The sequence below is a fragment of the Triturus cristatus genome, chromosome 2_2 (assembly GCF_964204655.1).
Source record: "Triturus cristatus chromosome 2_2, aTriCri1.1, whole genome shotgun sequence".
In the NCBI taxonomy this organism is placed as follows: Eukaryota; Metazoa; Chordata; class Amphibia; order Caudata; family Salamandridae; genus Triturus; species Triturus cristatus.
The window spans coordinates 456587378-456606949 of record NC_140582.1 but is presented as its reverse complement, the minus strand read 5'-3'; positions in this window follow the sequence as shown (position 1 = coordinate 456606949).

Sequence of the window (19572 nt, the reverse complement as noted above, 5' to 3'; positions counted from 1 at the left end):
CATGTTGGGCATGAAAATTGTGCAAGAGACAGCATGTAAAACATGGTTGTTTAATGCATTTATTAAAGTGCTAGTTTGTAAATTATGAATTTGGAAAAAGCAAACACTTCCCCTCCATGGCAGTGCTTAGATTCGTATCATACCTGTAGCAATGCTGTAGTCGAGTAAATCAAACGAGGCACATCCTTAACTTGTGTGTAGGAGTGTGCTCTCATACATGTGAAATGGAAAAAAGAGTTGAAATAAACTACTTGCTTAGGCCAAACAATTTTGGTTAAGCTTGAAAGCCTGGATTTGTATAATTAGGCCAGTAGATGGGCACCTCTTCCTGTCTCCTATTTTACATCAAAGGCTAATCTTGAATTCTTGACGCGTGAGATTAGAGCATGGGTGGCACGAGCTGCATGAAAGCTCGGCTCCCTTTGGGCTCGAGGTTCCAAGGACATCTCGAGACGAGCCAGACATCTAGTGGTTCGCGTACTTCCGTTACATTCAGGTGGATTAAATGCCATTTACTTCTCTGGTACTAAAATGAGCACTAAATCTGCTGCACAGATGTTCCAGCAGGAAAAACAGATTTCGTGGAATGTCCCACAGATATTTTTAAACCTCTTTGCAGTTCTTCTGTCCATGCCCGAATTCACAGGTAGAGAAGGCACGCAAATCATCACGGTTTGGGCCATAACAATAGCCATCTACATAGTAGTATTTCTCCCGGTTTTATCCCTCCGGCAATATGAACGTACCACTGCAAGTTTTCACATGTTTTCGAAGACCTGCAGGGCCCGTAGTCGCAGGCCTCTGGGCCCACTTGCAGAGAGCCTCCTCGCCAAGTGGACCGTTTTCTTTGCCTTCTTCTCTTGGCCTAGGCTTTTTCCCCCCTCTGAACAGCCTGCTTTCCGAGAAGAACGCTACATACCTCCAGATTGTATGCCTACCTCGCCTTAATCAGTTTGGGATTTCCTTGTTCGGGCTTTCCCGAGTGGATTTCCTGTTTTTTTTTCTTTTTCTTCTGCGCTCTCCTTCGAAGTGGGGCTTGAGGAATGCCCGCTCTCAGGAGCTCTGCTGTTTCAATTAGCCGTGCCCTCTTATGATCGGTCTCCGAGATGCTTTCTCGCGAAGAAAATGAGGGCATATCAGTAACTTGTATCATTTATTTTTGATAAAAATACAGGGCGTTTAAATGACATGATTACTATTACAAGCTGCATTCTGAGAGTCTTAGATACCATAACCTGTGACCTAAAAATACGAGAAATAAGTGCTCTTCGTTCAGCGTGCACGTTTATGTTTTGGGAAAGTTTGAACTCCGATGCTTGATACATACATACAAATAGGCCTGCAAGTGAAGCCTTCTACCATGGCGCGGTTTAATAGTAGAACGAAAGATCAGGCTTTCTGAATTGCTGTGCACAACTGGGATTACTTTAGGGAGATGGTTCCCTGGAAATATTTATGGGGTATAAAGTGCTTATTTCTTTGTATGACACTAAATGCTCCCAACAATGCTACGTTCCAGATGTCGTTGGGTCAGCAGCTCACATGGAATGGTAACAGGGGAACTTGTGTGTTCTATGCACACTTTGGAATGGTAACAGGGGAACTTGTGTGTTCTATGCACACTTATTTTGCCAAGCGCCTATCGGGATGCAGATGGTGTAGCCGCCTCCAAACCTACCATGCTACCGTGGGTGAAACCACACTGCCCCCTGTCCGCAGCAGTAGGGATTGCCTGCGTGCAGTACTTCGGGGCAGGTAACAGCTGGGCATTTATGTATGCGTTGAGTTCATGTTGGAGGCGGTGGAATGGTAGTTCCTGACGTTGCACTCCTGTGAGACTTATAAAGGGGTGTTGCGGACGCGAGGGGACAGCTGTCTTTTAAGAACTGACTGCACAATTAATAGTAATATATAGCCGTTTTAAGTTGCTTTCTGCAGCGCTACACTGGCCATGTGTGGCCACTGTCAAGCTGCGCGTGAGGGCGGGGCTCGTTCCTGTGAGCAATGCGCCTGCCCGAGTAGTTTTGGGACTGTTGTAGATGATTTTCCTTTCCATAGTCTCCTACAAGGGGGAAACCTTCAGTCACCGACCCCTTGCGGAAAGTGCTGATATTACCACTTTTCCCGTGCTGGTTTCAGCCTTTCTTGGTTGTGTTTAAATTAAATGTCTTTTGTATTCCAGTACTAGTAGTACTGTCGTGCCTTTAATTCGGTCTGGTCACAAAACGGGCCGTATTTAGAGAGCTTTCGCGTTCTTAAGAAAAAATGATATAATTCTGGCATGCGCTGGAGGTGAATAAGCGTTCGTGATTGGACGAAAGGATGAGGTGGTGAGTGCTGGCATCTAGAGCCTATGGGATCCCTGCAGTGTAGGGGCAAGTCAGATGGGAGTCGTGCACCTAGTAGGGCTGTTTAGGAATCTGATGTAGAAAGATGAGTAAACGTCCAGAATTGTTTTTTTTATTTACCCACCCCCTCCCCCTAGCTCCAAAAAACCACCACAAGTTTAGGTGCCAGATAAACACTTGTAGCAGAACACTCTTTTGAATAGGTCTACCCCTGGAGTAAACGGATAGTTTCCAGTGTCACTTGTCATTCGCCAGGTGGTCGCGTTTCGCCTTTGCTTTCCTGTACTGGGGATTGGTTGTGGCTGGTCACCAATCGGCCTACAGTCATGCCAGAAAGTCATCCGTTGTCCTTCTCTGTTGATGCCGGTATGGAGTTTTTTGTCTCGGTCTGCGCCGGTCGGTGGTGTTAAACTGACACACTTCCTGGTGTGGGCGGGAGGCTCTCTCGAAGCACGGTGCAGGCCCCAGTGCTTCACCTGTGAAGGAGAGGACATTGCTGTGTCTAGTCCAGGTGTCAGTAACCTTTTCTGTCATGAGAGCTACTTCAATAAAAAACATCCTGAGTTACTAATTAGTGTTGTAATAGTAAGTACATCGGACAAGATTATACTAGTGCGAGCGCCCCCCGTCCATGTTAACTCGCCCGCAGTGATCACCTCTGCATCAGGCAGATTAGTCAACAGTAATGTAAAGAAAAGAAAGATTTGTCAATTTGGAATGCCTTCAGGTCAAGGTATCATTAGTAGTAATTAGCCTCCTCAACGCCACATGACTTATCACTCAACAAATCCGCTTATCAGTTCTGAAAATACACACATTTTTGTGTAAATACACATTTTATTCACATTTGGCATACATATATTAATTCAGTCAAGCAAAAGCGTCTAATTCAGTAGGCTGGATACAGGAGAGCTACTTCTTGGCAGCAGGAGCGCTACCAGTACCTCACAAGCTACTCGTTGGAGAGGCCTGGTCAGTAAGCGCAGTGGTCTCAGGCCACTGATTGCTGTGCCTGATCAGGAGTTGTGGGTGACTACAGCTGCGTCCCAGCTTAATGGTTCTTGCTGTGCTAGTGTCGCTATGTTCCTGAATGTCTACATTGATGCGGATTGGTAAGAGTGATGTGTAGCTCAGAAGTCCTGGAGGTGTTGGCTGTCCTCGCAGCCGGCCCCTTGGACAGTACTCTAGTGACTGTGCTAAACATTGGTCAAATGATGGTGTTGGCCATCCAGGAGTCCGTATGAATCTCACCACTGTGCATCTATTTACCCACAAAGTAATCGCCACCGTGATTGGTCTGCAGTTCAAGCCAAACAGTGTTGTCATGGGTCTTGCATGCATTGTAAATCTACTTCTTGTCGCTGTACCACTGCTCTGTGGTGTACGTTCAGGTCTTGTGAAGCCGTGATGTTCTGAGCTATGCACAGCTTTCCCGGGGATCCTCCTCTTGCTAAACGTTTCGGGTTGCATTTTGATAGTTAGTGACTTGCTTGTATGGAGCAGCCTCGGCATTTCTAGTTTACCTCGAATTGATGGCTGGGGCTTTACTGCCCACTTCTAAGATGGTGGTAGTTCTGTATTAGCAGGCACCAGGCAGTGCTCACCCACTGATACTTCCAATGGCAAGCAAAGTGTTTTTTTTACCATGAATGAGAAATGGATATCCTGGTTCCTGCAACCCTTTCATCCAGTCTGACTCTTATTTCACATAAAATGCCATGTGGCAAAAAATATAGTGAAGTTTCACCCATCGTGGACATGTTCTTCTTTACTACTGGCTAGGCTCGCAAGGACCTGGCATTGGGTGTGTCTGCATCTCTAGGCCACAGCCTAGAACCATAACACACGGTGACCTCTGCTACCTTCCACTTGCCTAGTACACCAACCATAACCTTACATGACCTTTTGCAGTGCACTATAGTGGCTTGACTGTGTACAGGGCACTGCAGAAGCAATGGGCAGCATTTGCTTCCAGGACACAGAGCAAACTGCCTTAGGAATGTGTTGATGCTAACGGCTAGAGTGGTCAACCTCGAAGCTGGGGAACCGGGTTCGAGTCTCGACAGGGACACTCGAGACCCTGTACAAATCATTTAATCTCCCCGTGCCGAACGAAAATGAATGTGTCCGTCTGTAAGTAACTGGTGCTCATGTAAAGTGCTCTGATACCTTCTGGTGGAGTTCGCGCTACATAAAACTCCCCCCCCCCCCCCCCCCCCCCAAAAAACAAAAAAAAGAAGTTAAGAGGGTCATTAGGTGAGACTGGGAATAGCTGGCTCTCATGAACTTAGTCCAAGGCCGTTAATAAAACTGCACCTGATAAGATTCTGGATTTAATACCCTTGTGAGCTTATTCAAAAATAATATGATTTATGAAAGCAAAATGATTGATAAATTCAGGATTAAGAAGGTTTCATTCACTACAACCAATCAGTTAGTTGGTACAACACTCCTAGTAACTCCCACTTCCTAAAGAATTGTCTTGGTTAAAATTACATATTTAATTAAGGAGATCAAATCATACATGATCAAACACGGGAATACAGTAGCTTGTTCTACTGCGGAGGTTGGCTCATTAAACTTGAACCTGTACTTTCCCTCCGGAGAGAACACATTATTATACATTTGTATTAGGACAGACTATAGCTAATGCTGTATTTTCATTGCCTTTCTATAATGGACCCATGCAACACGCTCATACACTTAAAATAAACATACACTTTTCTGCAGCACTTTATGAATGACTGTGGGTGTGGCCTAGTTATGCTAACTGAAGCATGCCTAAATTAATCATTATTTTCTAGCAAATTAAATCTCATTGACATGCTCCTGTGGGTCTGTAAGATCAGGTGCCTGGCGGATAGCTTGCACCTGCTGCCCTAGCACCCTACTAAGCGTTGGGCATTCAAACGCGCCTTTTCTACTTCCACCTTCTGAGCAGTAAGACCTGACTGACCATAATAGACTGACCGCAGCATTCTGGGACATATAGCAGAACTCGAGCATTCAAGCAGCAGGCTTTAACAGAACCTGAATACGCCACTGACACCCTTAAATATTTCAAGGAGGGCCTGTTTTATTTACATAATACTTGCACGGATATATAGCTGCATTAGTTCATATCTTTAATTCCTGAAACACTTTGTTTGGCGAATTTATACCTGATAAGTACCTTATGACCTGCAGGCACTGGGTCTTTGATTGTTTTCGGGGGGGGCGGGCAGACACGATGTAATAGGGAGCCCCAAGAGTTGACATTCATATGTGAGCGCGCTGACGTTGTGCTGGGTTCAGAGAGAAGTAGGTGAATGTACTGTTCTAGAGAACATTGCAGCGCGCTAGATTTCATGGGTAGAGTCCACTTGGGTCCTCGTCCTAAACGAGGCCTGGGTTTCCAGTTTTGCTCATTTTTGTAATCCCGCAATCGCCAAGAAATGGAATTCTGTCGGCGAGACCTTACCTGGAAGATCACATTCTGTAACTCCGCCAAAAACGTGTTTGTATATTTTTCGAGTTTTTTTTTTTAGTGCACTCTCGGCCGAGGCGGATCTGCCCGAGTTCCTAATGCCGAATATTTTTGCAGGAATGTCCCCTTTTGTTGCTCTGAATGGCTGGCTGCAGATTAGCGGTACGCCAATTTCCTGTTGCCTTTCAGAGCTGCAATTCGAGCCCCGTTTGCTGCTGGCTCTTGCACAAGTGGAAACAAAGGGTGACTTCATGCCGGCCTCCCTCCCCGGCTCTTAGAAAGAGTGGAAGTGGCTAAAGCCCTACTTTACAGGTAATTAACAATAGATAATGTTTGCTCGGCATTTTTTAGAGCTGATAGAAAGGTAGAAGTACACATTCAGCTCCTGCCCGGGACACTGTGCCGCGTTTTTATGGACACAATAACTGTCATTTCGTGTGGGGGTTAGCACTGAGTATGAGAGTCAAACGTGCGCTTTGCAGAACCACCTAAAAAGGTTATTTTTAAAATAAAGGCGGCGGTTGCAGGGTGCCGCGGTGTGAGGGAACCCAGACTTTTTTTTCCAGCCGCAGCACTTGGGGCAGGTGCCTTTTGGAGACGACAAGCGCCCGCCTGATGTAGAGCTGCATCCTGTGACGAGCTGTATGAGTTGCACTCGTTTCATGACGTGTTGACATTTATACAAGACCGGTTAAGTATTTTCCTATGTGACGTAGATGTGGCACAAGGGCCCACCTGCCCTGCAAAGTTATATCTTTGCTGAAGAAGTTTGCTGTGGCCATAAAACTTGAACGATTAGTAACCAGTTCTCCGTCGTGGAGCGAGGACAGTTCAAGGAGGGATCCGGGTCGCTCAAGCCTCTCTCCTGGCGCAGTCACCGTTGGCATTTTATTGTTGTGTGTGTGTGTGTGTGTATATGTTAGTATGTATATATAGGGCTTAGTTTGACTTCTGAGGTGCACTCCATTACTGTGTTACTGCAGTTTTTGGCTTTATATCGGGTGATTTATTTACATTTTCTTTTAAGCGTACCATACTGAGTTTTTGAGGGGGAATGGAGACTAACTTGCAGCGGTGGTTGTACAGCACCTAACAATCTAAACGTTCTCCCCATTGGCAATCTTTTTTCCCCCCAGAGCAAATTTTTTTGCAGGTAAATCGAGGAATTTGTGTGCTTGATGGAATGGAGCGAGGTAGTTTTGTACATCTTTTAATCCTCCAGATTTGGGCGCAGACGCAGTTTGTGGCCCACTCTGAAATGATGGGCTGAGCCCCGCTGCACTTTTGTATCCTGGGCTGCGATTATCCATGCACAGAAGCTCCAAGTCACGAGAGCACCCCAGCACGTGGAATCCAATATGGCATTCATAACTCCCTCCCTGGTTCACAGGTGTAGAACCTATGGTGAATGCTGGGCTTGTGTGACGTGGTTTTTGATTTGCAGCTGTTAAAAAGCTCCTGAGTTTGTGGCATCACCCATCCTGCAAGTGTTGCTAGAAGAAGTCACAGTGGCTTTGGATGGGCTTTAGGCCAAAGCCATGTTGTCTGCTTAAAGATCATACAAGCAAGCTTCTCTTCACAAGTGTTACATGTTGAGCAGAAACTGCCAACCCACCATGAGAGAAATGAACACCAAGAGTTGGCGTGACACTCCTTTGCCTCCACCCGAACCAAGGCTGACGCTAAAGCCCCCATTGGTGTCTTGACTCTCGTCTATTCCTTTTTGCGATATGGATGCACAGAGAATATTTGGCTGCCGTCTTCCATCGGAAAGGTCTTGTTCAACAGGTTTAAGAGTTTAGATTCCCAGTGCCACGAATAATTATGCAAGTTGCTGTTTCATACATAACACAACTTGCTTTCCAGCACCCCACTGACCTAGAGTTGGAGTGATGGATTCCCTTCTGTGTACTTTCAGGACTAGGGGATAGTTTCCTCCCTGCAACATTTTGAGAGCATGGTTCTTTGGCTCAGTCTCATTTGATTCACTTCATCCTGTAAATTATTTTGTTCTCCTGAATGTGTTAAAAGTGGTGTTGGAATGCCACCAGAACATTTTGTAGTTTACATGTCTTGTTTTGGGCAGTGGTTTGGCTTACAGACAGGCAACTGGGAGAACGATGGAAGGAATAATAAAAACCACAAGGACGCCTTCTTTTTGGGGGTAATGCCCATAGGATGCCGGGTGTTCACGTCCCGCCAGGCTTTCTGCGGATCTCAGTTGTACTTTTCACCCCTAGCATACCCTTTACCCCATTCCACAAGGGGCCTCAAGATTTCTGCTAGCATCGCTTGATTTTGCTGGTCAGTCTTTCACTTATACTGCCTGTCACTGACACGGTCATTTGGACTGGTATGAAAATGAGCTTTGTTGATTTCTTGTGGCATCTGAACTACCATACGATTCGTCTCCAGATGTGGCACTTGGGTGTTGACCCTCACAGCTAAGGTTTCGGGTGGCCATGCTGTATTATAGAGGTACTAGACTGAATAGATGTATTTCTTAATGCATCTTAAGTTAATGCGCAAGAGAACGGCACGTCCATTTTAGCACCAACTAGAGGTCCCCAAAAAATAGTTTGGCCAGAAAAAATAAGCCAAGGCGTGGACGCAGGAAACTGCAACTAAACCTAGAACGACTCTTTTGCCACAAAAAAACATCATCGCACACCTGATCTTTTGAAGCAACAAGCATGCTGCCATGTACACCATCACTTGTAAGGGCTGCATTAGAAAACACTTCTTGCAGAGTGCGCTGAGGCCGACCTACATGTGCAATTAGACATTATATGCACACACTTTTCCACTGGAACTTGTTGACCTGCCAAAACAAGTGAATCACATAGGAATAACTGACACCCTTTCATGTGACCTTTAAGGGTACTCGTTGTAGGCCAAAGAGGCGATGTTACACACTGGAATAGCTGGCTGGCTCCTACACCAGGCTCTGTGCGCAGGTTTACTGCACACCACAATTTCCTGCCTCATGCTTTCCTGTGAAACATGAATGTGGGAGTTGCCTGCGCTCTGGCAAGTGGCGAGAGGCGGTGATGGGGTACAAGTACGTCAGTCTTAAATGGCAAGGATATATTTAGTCAAAAGGAACTACATCCAAAGAAAGCACTCACAATTGTGCAGGTTGGCACGGAAGTTGTGACTGGCCGTGTGCGATTGTTAAAGACTTCATCTGTGTTCCGAGGCTATTTATATTCCTGTTCCTCTAACGTAGAACTCGAGGGCTGGCTTCTGTCTTCACAATAACACATACATTACGTATGGAAGTTCTTGTAGCACAAGCTTTATTTAGCATCTTTGTAAACTGCCCTTTATTTGGTACAACTGCTTTCTCCCCCAGAGCATTCTACTACTACTGTTCAGACTAAAACAAAATGCGTGTTGTGGTCATGACTCCACATAGTCATAGAAAAATCCTCAAGTAATTGTCCCTTTTTTCTCTCCAGTCAAATACTTCTCAGCAAATACTGGAAATCTGATGCACATATGCTTTTTGGAAATTACCAAGGAGCGAGTATTCATGTATTTTCGACGAGGGTGCCATTTTCTGTTCCTTAATTCAATTTGAATTAATAGTAGTCTGTTAAGAAGGTACATACAGAGTGGGCTCTGCCAACCTCATTGTATGTACGTATTTAAGTTTCTGGGAGCTTTCTCCTCAACATACTGGCACTTGTCCTTTATTTGACACATCTGCTAGACTCCCCAAGCATGCTACCACATGTACTGTTCCCACTCTAATAGTGTTGCAATGTGTTGTATGGAAAGCGGGGTGGAAACTGCTACATAGCAATTGAGTGCTGTCCGCACCAGTGTATGTAGGTAGGTAGGTATTTACCAGAGCCTGTACCTGCTACTGCATTCACTGACTCCAAAAGAGTCTTGGATGCAAAATACGCACATCGATTTATTTTCACGTTATCTAATGCTCAAAGAGCAACTATATCCGGGGTGTGACTGCAGGCAGTAATTCAAACCTTGACCAGACTGCAAAAAGGGTAGTGGGTCCGTGCGAACATGTGCTGGTTCATAGCGGACTTCCTGGTGGGCCTCCGTTTTCTAAACTTTATATTTATAAGTCTATACAAGGACTTTATATTTTCTGCTGTCTTGTTTACATTCTTGATATGTCCTAGGGAGAAAAGCTGCACTTGGGATTACATGGTTTCTTTTGATTTTTTTATTTATTATTTACATAGCACTATTACAAACCCAGATCTCTGCAACATCTTAACGCTGCTTAGTTTTTCCCAATCATCACCATACCACACATCGCTCAACGCGCCACCTCCAAGTGACACACATCCACCAACTGTAGCTCATGTAAATATTTCAGAAATTCATGTGACCTTTGAAGGACACCGGTTACAAGCTGACATGAATGAACTGCACATAAAAATCTAAAAAATGAATAAACCTTGCAAGCTTAAGGTGCTAGATTGATTATAGAAATCTTCAAGATCAGTGGGATGTTCCCAACTCAGCTGGAGATCTTTCACAATAAAAAACAAAAAAAATTAAAAAGTGACACTTTTTAAATTGCCTTCTCAAATGTCTGCATACTACCCGAGACTTCAGGATATAACGCCAAATCTATTTTAATCATTAAAATAACTGACAACATCAAAACAGTTATAGTATTTAGAATGTTTTACATAAAAAGTGGTTCATTTTTATTCTTGTGAATTCACTGGAGTTAGTATTGGAGTCCACCTGGTGTGAGTTATGACAGAGTGGTCCAAGATGTAACTGCACACACATGCAGTCAATCTGTGACATTCAAAGAGTGCACTTGTGCTCTGTATAATCCTCCCCCTTTTCCGTCCCAAAGCATGGAGTGGGACTGGTGTGGTTTTCCAAAGCACTTGGTACTTCAGAGTGCAATGGTACTTCTGCAAGCCCAGATTAACCCTTCCAAAGAACTGGTCATGTGAAGTTGCTCTTCGCAGGCAAGCATGATATTGATCTTTCTAAACCATCTTGCTGATTATTTTTTTACTCGGTGCAATAGAAATGTTTCTCCTTCCCTGATCTTTCCACCTACCCTTGAGCATAGAGCTGTTCATACAGCTTGCACATAACTATAGAAGATCTCACAGACGCTGGTGTACACACTACAATTGCTTTGTTGGGATACCTCTCGCAGATTTTGAACTCTTGCAAAGCACATACCTTATTTCAGTTCCGTCCAGCTGGGATGAAAAGTCACCATGGCTCTAGGGTAGATGACTATAGAGGATCTCCATGCATACTTCTGTCATCTGCTCCTTGCCCCTCTGGCATATTCGTATCCTAGATTCCCCCCCCCCAGTTTTAGGAGTTTCTATCCTTGGTGAAAACAGCAGCTACCAGCATCCTGTTCTTGGTCAGATGGCCCACGAGCTGGTGCAGTAGAGTTTCTTCAGAAGTCCAGGTAGGACAATGTATTTATTTAAAAGAGGAAGTAGTGGTGGGAAGACAGGCAAATCAAGATGGTGATGCCAAGTTACTAAACAATCATAACTGCGGTCAATTAGTTAATAGTATATTTAGAAGCTTTAAAAAATGAGGAGCATGCTAAGGACACATTGGTCTAGGACATGTTGATTTCCTCGGCGACAGCCTTAACTTCCAGAGAAGGGCATCTACATTTTCCAGACTTTCCTTGACTACAGTAAGAGGAAAAGGCATAGGCTGCCCCCCTTCCACACAATCCGACCCCCTGACTGTGTGGTTAAGATCTCAGCAGATGTATCTATAAGCAGGTCTGCAGAAGTTGTCCAACTAGTTTAGGCCAGTTTTCTGTGCACGGTCGCAGATCTGGGATGACTTTGCAGTAGAGATACATAGGTCTCTGAGGTGCAGTTCCAGTAGCTACTCTAGGACATGAAAGTTCTGATAGGGACCACTTTCACGAACACCATCCCCATGCACTCCACATGTAAACCTAAACACAGAATGCTTGTGAGGAAAAGAAGGGACCCAATAATGGGGGCCGAGCGGATTCTGCTCTGAAAGGGTTGCTCAGCTTCTTTTACTAGATTACCGGTAAAATGTGATCCACCCAATAATCTTATCTACCACTAACTGGAGCCTCTTCAGGGGGCAGAAGTCAACATTTGCTATGGGAGTAGGTGCCCTTTGAGTGCATCACCTGACTTGCAGAGGACAATGCTGTGCTGACGAAGGAACAGAAAAAAAAGATCCGAACACTTCTGGTGGATTGACATATTGAGACTGCTATGAGAAAACCAAATCAAAAGAGGGGATCGCACAGTTAACCACACAGTGCGGGGAAAATATCTTGCCTGAGAGAAACAAGATAAAAAATTAGCAAATGCGCATTTCATAGACGTTTACATTTGCCTAAATGTGTGCCATGTACATTTATGCATGTACAAATGCTACAAACGAAAAGTCCGGGAAAGCTGCAAAAAAATTGAAAAGATACTCCATACCTAAGCACACCTACATAAACAAACTTACAATTATTTTTGAGATTTGCGCCCTATACAAGTTTGTCAGTGTTCTTCAATATCAAAGGTACAAGTAATTTGGCCGGGTCCTCCTTTTCCCTTTAGTAAGAATGTGTGACTGTCAGACCAGTGCAGCTCTGCCATCCAGATAACTGTAAGCATCTGAAATCCACACCACTGGCTCCATGTCATTCTCATAACGGGGTGGTAGAGTTCTACTGTCCTTCCCAATCCGGGACCGCCCGTTTCTTGAATTATTATCCTGCCGTCCCTCATCCTCCTGGACCCAGAGAGATACAAGTCATAGCCCTCTCCCTGCCCTGAACATCCAGTAAACCATAGTTGTTTCCTCAATTCAGCCAAACATGACAACAGCTAGACATGAAATCGAGGCAATGCTGGAATTGAGGGACCTGCTGAATCTTGTGGAGAAGAAACAATTCTTCTGGTGAATGTCCACCAGTATACTGGATGCACAGCGTGAACTACAGAATCAATACTTCACAATATTATGCAAGAAAGAAAAACAGAATTCCATCAATTTATGCAAAAGATGTATAATGAACATGACACATTGGAATCAGATAATTATCACCCTCTAATGACATACAATGCACATGCGAAAATTAAATTCCAATAACAATGTAAACTGAGTCACTTGATGATGTCAAATTAATTTAGAAAATACATATTACAACTGGATTGCCCAGCCAAGCCCAATGCATTTCGGGATTTAACTAATCCCTTCTTCAGGGACCATTCTAAGCTGTGACAACATGTAGGGCCCGATTCACAGAACTAACTTAAGACAAAATCCTATACTTGCTACCATTTTGGTATTCACAGAAGGCACTTACTCATTTCGGTATTCACAGAAGTTAGGACTCCTATTTTAGGACTCCTAAATGCCTTCTCTGAATACCGAAAGTCTTAAAGTTAGGATTTTTCTCAGTTTAGGAGTAGTAAAGTTAGGACTCCTAACTTAACTACTCCTAAACTGAGAAAAATCCTAACTTTAAGACTTTCGGTATTCAGAGAAGGCATTTAGGAGTCCTAAAATAGGAGTCCTAACTTCTGTGAATACCGAAATGAGTCAGTGTTTTCTGTGAATACCAAAATGGTAGTAAGTTTAGGATTTTGTCCTAAGTTAGTTCTGTGAATTGGGCCAGTAGTCACTGTCTGAGAGTCCAAAGCAATGAAGACGGTGTGAAAGCTCGTAGTAAGCGAATATGGCAAATACGTCGCCTTAAATTGACAGCGTCTTGCAAATAAATTTTACTTGTTTGCAACCTGCAACAAACTCACTAAGTGTCAATATTGAGCTCCTGAATTGAAGGCGACTGAAGTTAAACCAATTTCACTGACGCCTGCCACGCTGCTCCGCCCTTCAGAATTTATGTGAAAGCTTTCCTACACAGGAATGACTTGTACGCTGGATGCGAAAGTACCCGCTAATGGAAATCTTGTGGAGATCCAGAATATTTATCGTAGGATCCAGGAAAGTTCCACAAACAGGGACTGATAATGGTGGTATGCCTAATCTGCACCAAGAAAGTCAGTACTACAAGAAATAAATAATGCTGGAAGTGAGAATCAGGAGATACCATCTTAAGACCCATCCCCAGAGCTTTGCTGCCACAACATCGCCCACATCATCAGATCTGCCTTAGAGATCCTAGTGATCTACCCACTCAGGTTCAGAGAAAAGCCGCCTACCACCAACTGGTGAGGCTTGTTCGTAATCCCCTTGCCCCCCCACAGCTGCTCGACATTGGGTAAACATGACCTGTGCTGATGGTCAATGGCACTGGTGGGAGGGTACAGGAAACCTGTGGGATGGCTTGGAAAACCCCATGAATGAAAGCTGATTACATAGGTGGGCCTCGCCTGCATGTCGTCCTCTCAAACACCAGTTCCTGATGAAGGGTGCCTATTTTTTTTTCTTCTTTTTATTGTTTGCCATTTCAGCCTAGTTCTTATAACCTAAACTCCTGTCTTTTGTTATATGGATTGTATCAGAAGGATGGATACACCAAAAGCAGACGTGCAACTCCAGCATACTGCGGTACTGGGAAAGGAGTGTGAGGTGGGTAACCATTATACCACAGGGAGAAATCTAATAAGGATAACTGGTGACTGCTTAAGACACCCTGAACACACAACCAATGTCAGCATAGGAACCCTGTGTGGATGGGCTACAACTCGGATAGATGCAAAAAAAATAATGCACCTCTTTAGAAGAACCCAAGTGCCAAAAGGCTAACCACTAAACCCCAAGTCTGCCTGTCGGAAGTTAAGACAAGCAGACATAAAGCATTTCCCGCCAAAGGAAGAAATGTAGAAAACCAGGGATCCTCTCAGGAGGACAACTTGTACAAGAGTAAAGCAAGCCTGATGAGGCCCTAAAGGAACAATCAACCGAACCCGAATCATCTTTAAAATCTTTTTGAGCACCACTGGAAGAGTTGGAATGCGAAGGAGCACATACACATACCTGCCTGCCACCAAATGTTCAGAGCTGGCTCCACCCACGCCCCTGGACACAGACTTCAGGAGCAGGGTATATTCCTTAATTACAAACCGGTCCAGTCAGGACTCCAGACCATGAAAGAACTTGCGGTGAAATTAACTTGAGGGAGAACACCCTTCACCACTGATCACCAGAATGTCGTCCGATCCTGCTGAATAAGTTACAGTTAGAAAAAACAAGGTTGGCCTCCACCCATGTTGTCGGAGAATAAGCCACCTCCAAAGACCCCAAGACCTCACCCCCCAGCTTGTTGAAGTGGATCTTACCTGTTTCTTTGTATGAACCAATACCACATACTCCCAGAGGAGGGAAGTGAAAGGCCTGCAAGGTCAAGAATACAGTGCACAGTCCTCACCAGTTGGTTGAGTTAGCAACTTTACTAACATGCCAATTCACCAGAATCATCTTAGTTCCCTGTGTAGCTCCACCACTCCACTGTACTGGCACCTGTGGTGGCCACCAGAGATAGCTGAGGGGCCAACAATATCTCTGTCAAAAGACTGGACTCCACCATCGCCCCCAGCCAGAAGCCAATTAAGGGGACCCTGAATTCAGTGCCTCATATCATTGCTTGAAGGACCCAAACAGGCCAACGAATGTCGCACCAGAAGTGTGAGGTTTAACAGGTCCATGGTACCACTGCTGCAGTGGCCTACAAATCCCTGGGCCCTCAGATGCCTCTAATTAAACAAAGTCCACCTTTAGAAGGGCTGCCACATGAACCTGGAGGGTGGCTAACTAACCCACAGGATGGATCCCCTTCCCCAGGCCCATAGAAATCAGAGCCTCTATGATGAGAAGATCATAAGCAAGTTCTTTTTGGGATTTTTCTACGTTTAGCAGGGACCAAAAGAAGCACAGTTTCTGGCAGACTGTCATCTGCCTTGCCTTCAAAGAGAAGGACCACAAACCAGCCCGTTGTCCAGGTACGGAAACAATGGCATCCACCCTAACACTGAACCAATAACTTCAAAGAGATCCAAGGGAAGACGTTAATGCAATGAGGGGGATTGTGTCCTGGTAGTGATTTACTCCCACTGCATAGCAGAGAAATCTTTGGGATGTACTGGTGCTGAACAATAAACGTTTTGCAGATGCATGGTCGACAGGAAGTCACCTAGAAATGAGTGTCGCCATGAGAAATGAGTCTGGACAGGTACCATCTTGAATGTCGCATGTGAAAGTAACTAACTCCTGTTGAAGCCTAGGATTGGTCAGACATCACTAAAAGGCTTAATCAGAAACAGAATTCAGTAAACTCCAATCCACCCTGAAGAGGGACACCAGTTTCACTGCCCTTTCCTAAGGGGAGCAGCCACACCAGCGAGGTGGGCATCTCGCTGTCCACAGAAGAAGGAAATGGCTTCTAGTGGAACCAGGGATCCGGAAGGGCACTATCCTACAGAATACTTAGACCTCGCTTACGCTCAACCATCTCAAACTTTATACCACCAAAACGGAATTCCTCCTCATTACCCCACCCAAACACAATCTGAAGATCGATCATTGGATGAAACATTTAACTGCCCTCAACTGTACTCCTCACTTTGTAGACTGTGAGATCTCTGGGAATTATTCTAGACAAACACCTGCACATGCAGAAACACATCAGCAACGCCACCAAAAGCGCAAACTACCAGATGAGCATTCTAAGGAAACTGAAACCCTTCCTCCCCCAGAAAGATCTTAAATCGGCGGTCCAAGCACCAGTCCTCTCGAGGCATGACTACGGAAGTGCCACACTTAGCGGCATTCCCCGATACAAGCTGGCCCCCCTACGGGCCTCCCTTAATGCAGCGGCTAGACTCATCACCTGAACAAAAAGAAATAATCACATCTCCCCTGACCTGAAGTCATTTAACTGGCTCTCATATGAAGCACAAATTAATCTAAAAATCGCTTGCATGACCCACAAACCTTTACATTTCAACACCCCATGTTACCTTGCTCAAAAATTGGAACCATCGGGCGGCTGTAGGACATCACGTAGCAACAGCTCCATGCTGCTAAAACCACAGATTTTCCACAAGAAAAAACGTGCTATAGAGCTTTCTTTGGCATCGCACCGAAAATCTGGAATTGTCTGCCGAAGGAAATCCGTCTGATTCACTCTTCCGCCTCCTTCAAATCAGAAGTGAAATCATTCCTAATGTCTAAGTGGTTAGACTAAAAGCCGTCTCCACATGAGCTATTGACTGAACTTACTTGTGGAACTCTCTTTTTGCTGTTCACATCCTCCCCTGTCTGGTTGCTGAAAGAGTTAGCGCTCCAGATTTGATACTCTTCAATGTTTATATCTTATGTTCTTAAATTCACTTTATTACTGTCTTTCACAGATGTGTCCTCTCCACCCCTCTCCCCCCTTGTAAAGCGCCCTGGTACCCACACAGGTCTAGTTTGCGCAATAAACAAATAAATAAATAAACAAATCCAAGTTGATAACCCGTCATGATCAGCAGAGCCAATTTGACCCTGATGGGAGAACTTCCAATGATCATTAAGTAGACACAACCAATTCACTCCCAGTTATTCCACTCCTCCACCCACCTCCCACTGTAACAAGACAAACAGTAGTGTAGTCTAGATTTGGGAGGCGGCCTCAAGATGGTCTAAGGAGCAAATCAATCTGTTTCAACACTAGCAGCGCCCATCTGCCATTTGGGGTGAAAGCACTGACACAGGAAAGGCTTCCTAATCTCGACCCATCCCCAACCCAACCACAGCACCCGTGCCCCATGCTAGAAGACTTAGGGTGGGATATTGGGGGCAATCTCAGTTGTTCTATAGCCTGCTAAAGCTTGGCCAGTAGAAGAAACAAGAAAAACTATTGTCAGCAAACAGCAACTCTGTAAGATTAGCAATAGCAAAGTAAATGGGTCTCGCTTATGCCAATGTCTATTAGCCATGTTGTAGAGCAGCGTAGCAGCCTGGGAAAAAGTTAGGGAACAAAGTGCTATGACGCAGCCAGCATTGTATACCTTCTTTTTGTCTTTAGGTGGGTGGGCAACACAGAAGGGAGGGAGGGTAGTCGGGAATAGGCAATGCGGCGGTAAAAAAAGAAAAAGCACTGTGATGCATTCAGAGCTGGCCACATCAGCGCAATTTTGTCTTAATGTGTATGTGGGGGGAGCAACATGGACAAGGGAGGGTGGGAGGGGGAAAAGCAACACGGACAAGGGAGGGTAAGAAGCGACATGGGATGGGAAGAAGCAACACGGATGAGGGGAAGGCTGGGATGGGAAGAAGCAACACGGTCAAAGGGGGTGGTTAGGAGGGGAAGAAACAAAACTGCCAAGGGAGGGTGCGTGGGGAAGAAACAAATTGGCCAATGAAGGGGAAGAAACAAAACGGCCAAGGGCGGGTGTGAGGGGAAGAAACAAAAAGGCCATAAGAGTGAGGGAGGGAAAGAAACAAACTGGCCAATAAGAAACAATATGGCCAAGGAAGGGTGGGAGAGGAAGAAACAAAACGGCCAAGGGAGGGTGAGGGGAAGAAACAAAATCGCCAAGGGAGGGTGGGAGGGGGAAGAAACAAAACGGCCAAGGGAGGGTGAGGGGAAGAAACAAAATCGCCAAGGGAGGGTGGGAGGGGAAGAAACAAAACGGCCAAGGGAGGGTGTAAGGGGAGGAAACAAAACAGCCAAGGGAGGGTGGGAGGAAGAAACAAAATGGCCAATAAGAAACAATATGGCCAATAAGAAACAATATGGCCAAGGAAGGGTGGGAGGGGAAGAAACAAAACGGCCAAGGGAGGGTGGGAGGGGAAGAAACAAACGGCCAAGAAAGGGTGTGAAGGGAAGAAACAAAACAGCCAAGGGAGGCAGGGAGGGAAAGAAACAAAACGGCCAAGGGGAGGTGGAATGGAAAGAAGCAACACCAACAAAGACATAAGCATTGATTCTCCATGCAGAGGCACAATAAAGATGCAAATACATGCTAACTTAGCAATGCAGCCCCAACACATGTACATTGGGGGCGGGGGGGGGGCTTTAATCTGCAAAAGAAGCAACATGAACAAGTCAGGGTAGGATGGGAAGAAGCACAGACAAAGGGGGATGAACGGGGAAGAATAAACACAGACAAGGCCAACAGGGGAAAAAGAAATACAGACAGTGCCTCAATCACAATGCGAGCAGCAGAAGCCATTGAATCAAGATGAAGCAATCAGACTTGGTTAATGCTCCACGCGAAAGAAGAGGAATTAAAGCCGGCATGCGCTGGCCAATTAGGAGGCATCAAATAGGGGTGACAATGAAGCCAACTAATGGTAATCAACTTGCGGGCCTCAAGCCTCTTATGGTATTTCTCTCTCAAGCAACAGCGCATGCGCGGCTGTCTTAAGCAACACCAAAACGGGGCACTCCAACAGTGTTAAAGGTATTAATGGGTGGAAAGGGAAATAACCAGGGTAAACATAGAAGACGGGCCAATGTCTTTAGTTTTACAAGTAGGAATTCTACATGGATTAGCTGGACAATTTGACAGCAACAGAGCTGCCTGCCTTTCTGGCGAGGACTCGCCCTTATACTGTCATGTCTATGACGAGAAAGATGTGACAAGGAGGTAATACTATTTCTGCAAACAGAATTTGTGTGAACATTTTGTTAGACTATGCTTAACCTTCAGTATATGATTATTTTGGCTGAAAGAAAGGTCTATTTCCAAAAGATTGATCTCATTAGGTGTAAGTACCTAACCCGATAGGTTGATAACAAACAGTTCTTTTATCACCTGCTCTTGACTTTTGAATACATTTTTA